Here is a 7,533-nt window from a genome sequence, read left to right on the forward strand (position 1 = left end):
TCACAGAAATTACCAATTAAAGAGGACTAGCTAGCTGGCTAGCACCTTCCAAAGTTCCTGCTATCACTGCCACTCTACATAAGGGGGTATAGATTCATGGCACCGAACCTTCCTTGTTCCACGGGTGCGGTGTGTTTCCAAACACAAGTCCTCATGCTAGTACAACAAGCACACACTGACCCATGTCCCTAGCTCTTTACTTTTGGTAATGTTTTTAATAACCCTAGGAGATATCCATCCTTTAGCTTCATCATCTCATACTGATCCCAGCTATGAAAACTATGGCAGTGGGATGTACGTTTGAACCTGTGAATTCTTTGAGCAACACATCTATTACATTTTAGCAACTTCAGCTTTATCTTGATCTGAGAAGAGGCAGTGAGTGCCCTTAAGCAAAATTTTGAGGTGCATTTTTGTTGTTTGAGAAATGTGGTAATCAGGAGTCAGCTGCCTTAGAAAGAGTTTAACAGGTAGGGGTATTGTGATAGATGTGAGGGTTCTCTCGAAAGCTTCCGGTTGCTCTAGCAGATGGTGCCAGAGAAGTAGCCATTATATATAAGTGTTCCATAGACCCTCAGAGAATCAGCGCGAACACTAATCAGCAGTGTACCTGCTGCATATGAAGATTGAAGAGAACGTCAGCACTGTTCTAAGGACCATGTGGCTTTGGGGATTTTAGGCTTTAAAAATCCACACACGCATTTGCTACTCCTACGCCTTTCTGTACAAATCCTTCTAAAGCTGAGGTTGTTATGGCTTGTGTTTATGATCCTAAGTGATAGTCAATTTTCTTTTGTCAAATGCATTTCAGAACCACCAAGTAGACAATAGCAACCCAGTGATCACAATTATGCTGAAAACCGCCGTAGCAAAATGAAACATTTCCTTCATTTACTAGAGGGAGCCACATCATAGTCATTTGTAAATAGTGTTTACTTTTCTGTTTTGTGTACAGTGCACTCTAGTGATAATGTGCTTTTGAATGAATGAACATTTATATGTGTCACATCAAATAGTAACTGCCATTTGAAATAAGTATTGTACATGTCTTAATTTACTCTTTAGATCATTTTACTTCTGATGTTGCTCTCCAAATCTATGAAGACGTTTAAACCAGAGAATTTTAGATAATAATGGCCGGGATTTCTGCATTTTCTTAATTCTCAAGTCTATTTGTACCATTTCCTCAGATGCATACTCATGTCATTCGGATGGAGCATCTCCACATCTTCCACATACAGAGGTCCTTGTGCTTGATTTAGGTAGCTGCTCATGCTGGAAAGGGCATTACTAGCTTTGTCTATAAGGGAAAAAAAAGAAACAATCTCAATATAGAGCTTATAAGAGGGAAAGCATTTTCATTTGAGACAATGAGGAAAACCAATTTCCCGCCTCTGATTTGTGACAGAGCCCTTCATAAATGTTCACGTACCACCAAGATTGGCTTCTTTCTTCGGAATCTTTGTCTGTTACCGTTACTATTTTTGACAGTCAGTAAAATCCAATATATGGGCATTGAAAACTATGGATATTCTGCTGAATGTTGTTGTCATAAAATTATCTCAAAACTGTGAAACGGAAATGAACTTAACTGATAGTTAACTGATACCTTTGGGTAGGGGTTGTAGTAATCGTGAAGAAATAACTCCGGGTAATAGCAAGAATACTTAGGTAATAGGATTATTTCTAGGTAGTCACTCAGTTTTAATTTACTGTTTGCATACACCATAGGCTATGTAAAAATAAATGTGTTAAAATACATGACTTGAGTTATATTTGGAGTCATAATGTGTATTACACCTAAACATATAGTACATATATGTACATTCTTCATGTTGCATAGTAAGGAAAGTAAAACAAATAAGAGAATACTATGTATATACTAAGTGTATAGCGCAGCAAGAGTAGTTCATTTTCTTTCTATACATTTCCCCCTTTAATTATATATAAATTTGATATACAATAAGTTTACCTATACACACAAATTCAAGCTGATCTCATTGATCAAAGAGGTTAAACTTATTAAATGAAAATTTAGTATGGATAAGTTATTCTAGAATTATGTTACTTAGCTCCAAGTTATAATCTGTAAAGATTTATATCTTAATAAACTTTGAATAATTCATATTTAGCAGCTACTTTGAAACTCTCCAATGACTATTGTATGAGAACAATGAATCAAGCAAAAAATTATGTCTGTATAATATGAGAAAAATATAGAAGCCGTCTGCACATGTAGTAAACTCAGGACCCTTCTAAATTAAAGTGTGAGCTTCTAAACTAGTGTGAACTTGCCTAAACCCCACATGTCTACTGGATACACTTTTCTCAATCACAGGATATTCTCAAGATCTGTTATGGCCTCCAGCTTTCATATTGCTCTATGAGACACAGATAAACTATTTTACCCAAGTGAGCAATGTCTTTCTTTATTTTTAATTAAAATTTTTCTCTGTATAGGTATTCTGCTTGCAAATATTTCTGTGTACTATGTGTATGAGTCTTGCCCACAGAGGGTGTTGAGCAACCTGAACTGGAATTACAGACAATTGTGAGCCACCATGTGGTTGCTGGGAATTGAACCCAGCAACTCTGGAGGATCAGCTGGTTTCTAAACTACTGAGTCATTTCTTCAGTCCCATCATAGACATTTCCTAATTATAAGCGAGCTTTATCATGGTATGAGTGAACATACCCCTGTGAGGATTAATTTCCATTTGTCTTGTCCACTTGGAAGCTAATAAGGGCTAAAAGCAATACCCCTAACAAATAACTACCGAAAGACAGTTTATAACAAATGAACAATCACTAAAATCTGATTTTCCCTGGACTATCCCCATAGGCTCACTACTTATAGCAGTATTTCAACTGTGAAAGGAGATTTTCATAAATCCATAAAGGAAACCTTGCTGACCACAGTTACTTGAGTTCATTAAGCACATAGTCCATATGAAACTTTCATAACAGTGCTAATTCTCATATAAATTATCCAAGGCTTTGCACGCCAAATCAAGAGTTAAGAGATCCTAAGGGGAAAAAAATAACATAAAATGTTCATACAACTACTTCTGCACAATCAAAGCCCAACACTTCTATGGCACTGTGCCTTTCTATGGATCGCCTCTGAAACGTCCAAAGGTAGACCCTAATATGAAAGACAAGATGCCTGTAAATGCTAACTTCTTAGGTGGAAAAGACAATGATCAACCAGTGTTGATATTCCTTGCTATGTTCCTTGCTAATTAGAACAATGTGCATTGATGTTGTTTCCCAGAAATCTCTTTAACATTCCAATAAACTTATATAAAATAATATTTCAGTCTCTACCATATCTCAAAGAGAACTTACAAATCATTTTTGGGCAGAAACTCATGAGAAATATTAATAAATTAGTATTTAAGCCTATCTTTAGAAACATTACCAGAAAAATGCCTGACCAGGAAACTTTTTAAAAAAATGTGTGGATTATCAATGGATTAAATCAACTGAACATAGCAACATGGTAGTTGAAGAAACATTACTGAGAACATAGAGAACTCTTGCCCTTGGATTCTGGAGAACTACTATGAGGATCAATTATACTTTTCATTGTTGTGACATAAGAACCTGAATGAAATAATGGAAGGGAGGCAGATTTATTGTAGGCCAAGTTTGAAAATACAGACCACGATTGTATTGCACATGATTGTAGCAAGAACTTGAGGGAGCGATTCATATTATGTCTATAGTTAAAAAACAAAAACAAAAACAAAACACAGAAACTGATAAATGCTAATACATATGTGGCTAAATTTTTCCTTGTTTATTCAGCCACAGATACCACACACAGATCAGAGTGTGGTGCTGCTATATTCAATGGAGGTCTTCAGTTTATCATTTCTACAACAAAGTAGCAAACCACTACCTCATAGACCATACTAATTGTATATTGATATTATATTCTATGAAATTGACAATGCAGATTAACAATCACACTATACTAGTATTTTAATCACTTCCGACTCGCCAAATACTATACATATAGTGTTATTTAAATGCCGAGGTTTTATTAAACAGAACTGCTGTGAGCCAGGAAAGCTAAATAAATGCCCAAAGCGACACAGCTGGGAAAGCGTGGAAGTGGGACTTGACCTCTTGCTTGCATGACCCTGATAACAAAGCACGATTTCTTCTTTTCACTTATTTGTACTTTTAACTCATTCACTTTCTATCCCACACACTGGCCCCTTCCTGGCCATCCCCTTCTGCCTCCTTTCCTCATCTCCCCTTCTCTTCTAAGAGGGCCGAGGCCCCCTCCCTGGATATTACCCCACCATGGCACATCAAGTCTCTTAGGTGCTACACACATCCTCGCCCACTGAAGCCAGATAATGCAGTCTACCAGAGGAACATATCCCACAGACAAGCAGCAGCTTTTGGGAGCTTTTTCCAGTGGTTTGGGAGCCACATGAAGACCAAGGTCACACTGGCTACATATGTGTGGGGAGTCCTAGGTCCAGCTCATGTGTGTTCTTAGGTTAGTGGTTCAACCTCTGAGAGCTTCAGGGAACCAGGTTAGTTGACTTTTATAGTCTTCCTGTGAAATTTCTATCTCCTCGAGGGCCTGTGATCCTTCCTCCTATTCTTCCATTAGAGTCCCCAAGCTCTATCCACTGTTTGGCTGTGGGTGTGTGTTTGTATCTATCTGAGGGCGGAACCTCTCAGAGGACAAAATCGTCTTGTCTGCAAGCCAAACAGACTGTCATCAATAGTGTTAGGGATTGGTGCTTGCTCAGGGGATGTGTCTTATTTTGGTTATTGGTTGCCCATTCCCTCAGTCTCTGCTCCATCCCCCGTGCCTACTTTACTTGTAGACAGGATAAATTTGGGGTTGAAATTTTTGTGTGTGGGCTGGTGTCTCTATTGATCCATTGGGGTTTCTGCCTGGTTAAAGGAGGTGGCCTCTTCAGGTTTCATATCCCCAATGCTGATGTCACCCCCACTGATTCTTGGATACCTCCCTTATCCCAGATCTCTGTATTGTCTTAGAGATGCCCCCACATACTCACCTCTGTCGGTTGCAGATTTATATTCATTTTCATGATGATCTAGCCATCTTTCTTGTTCTTTCCCACAACTGATCCTGATGCCTCCATTTCTCTACCCATGGCCCTTTCTCCCAGTTCCCTCCTTTGTCATCCTCTTATGAGATTTTTATCCCTCATCTGCATTAGATGCAAACTTTCTTGTTTTAACCTTCCTTTTTGATTAGCTTCTTTGGGTCTGTGGACTATGGCATGGTATCTGTATTTTATGGCTAATATCCATATATATGAGAGTACATACCATTCATATCCTTCGGGACTGAGCTACCTCACTCAGGATGGTGTTCTCAAGTTCCATCCATTTGCTTGCAAAATTCATGTCTAAGAAAACATTCTTAAAACTTAAGGTAAGTTTGTCCTCTAGGTTAGAAAAATATATCCCCCTAATGTCTCTAGGTTTAAAAGCCAGTGCAAAGTCTGTGAGCAAAACACAACTGCCTAGTGAACTATGCCGTTCAGAAGTATATAACCTCATGGCAACTGTCATCCCTTTACTGCAGATTAACCAGTTTTTACAGTCTTAAGCTGTTCATCACACTTAGAAATGTGCATAAAATAAATTCACAATGTAACTATAATAAAGAAGACTATATATACCTTACTTTCTGTATCTCTGAAATGTGTCTGTGGGTTTTTGTTTGGTTGTTTGTTTTGTTTTTTGTTTTGAGACCTTCTCTTACTTATCTAAGGGTTAAAAGAAAAGTAAACAATCTTTTTGTCTTCCTAGGCTTTTTCATAAATAAGGATAGGATTTATCCCACTGAAATTATTTCATGTCCTGTAGCTAGATGCTTATATGTAAATCAGTGGGTCTGTGTTCATACTGTGGAGATTTTGAGACAGGTAAATGGAAACTTTGTGGTCTATACACTAACAAAATGATTGCCATACCATTTTCCTTGCTACTTGAAATCCACAAACATTCAACTTTATAGGGATACATCCTGTACCAGAAGATTTGTAAAATGACTGTTTATGAGAAGCAAGGATGGCAGGGAACTGATTGTAGGATTTAAGACCTATCTGTCCTGGATGGTGTGCAAAGCAACTCCAGCAACTCCAGAGAAGGTCATAAGTTGCTCTTTTGTGCAGTCAGTTCAGGGTCTGAATGAATCACATGGAGTCAACACTTAACTCCCGAGGGAACTGTCATGACTAGCAGTCTGAACAAAGAAGGCAGAAATAAAATTGACCTGTTAACTAAGACCGGGGGCATGTTTTTTCTTGTGTTTACCGGTGCTTAAGCTCCTGAAACTCAGCCTCAAATAGCCTGAACATTGAAGATGGAGACAAATGTTTTATTCAGTGAATGAGTTTGGGAAATGTAGCTGATATTCATTCCAATGTGTAGAAGGATTATCCGCTCATTTGTTCCCTACTGCTGACATCATATAATAGATTATTTACAGGTGCATAGAGCAGTGTTTCTGTCTTGAGTATTCACTCCTGCCTCGTTGAGCCTCGTGAATGCATTCCATGGTAAACCATTTGCTATTAAGTATCTCAGGAAAAGATATATATATAGAGAGAGAGCTGTATTTTTTTCTGTATAAAATTTTTTCTTACAACTTTATTTTTTTAAAAAAGAGAGATACATGTACAGATTTTAAAAAGCATTTTGGCATAAAACTATATGAATATATTTTGTCAGTACTTGATTTTTTTAAAAGTTTGATAGTATGCATTGAAATCTTGCTAGTTATAAGCATAAAGTACATGTAAAGCAAAACATAACGTGGAAATAGTCAAAGTTTTCTTGGTGTGTATAGATTAAACATAATTTTTAAATACCAAAAATTGCCACAAGATTAACTTCTTAGCTCTTGAGTAATTAATGATTTCAGGTCAAGGTATACCCCACTCTGAGTGGGTGCTATAAACTTGTTGTTTTTCTGTGAAGGACTGAGGCTTCTACCTTTTGAACTTTCTTTCTTTGAGCTTCATATGATCTGTGAGTTGTTTTTTGGGTATTCAGAGCTTTCTGGGGTTAGTATCCAATTATCAGTGGCTGCATATTATGTCTGCTCTTTTGTGATTAGGTTACCTCACTCAGGATTAGCTGTATTTTCAACTTGGCATTATTGAAACTAAAATTTTTGCAATGCTGCAAGAATCACAAAATTTATTAGACAATATTTTTAAAATAATATCCAAGGTCAGGCCATCAGGGCCCATGCCTAAGATACCTGTATTCTGAAGGCAGAGTCAGAAGATGCTCTGAGTTGAGGCCAGCCTGGTCTACAGAGTGAGTTCCTGGGAACCTGGAGCTACACAGACAAAGCACTGCTTCAAAAACACAAGAAGAGGGGAGGAGACAGAGACAGGGAGACAGGGAGAGAGGGAGAGAGGAGAATATATGAGCATCTGAATGATACTTTATTAATGGCATCTCTTTGTATAGAGATAGAGGAAACCTTGGCAATCTCTAGCCATCCCTTTATCATGCATG

Source organism: Micromys minutus (assembly GCF_963924665.1).
Source record: "Micromys minutus genome assembly, chromosome: 15".
Lineage (NCBI taxonomy): Eukaryota > Metazoa > Chordata > Mammalia > Rodentia > Muridae > Micromys > Micromys minutus.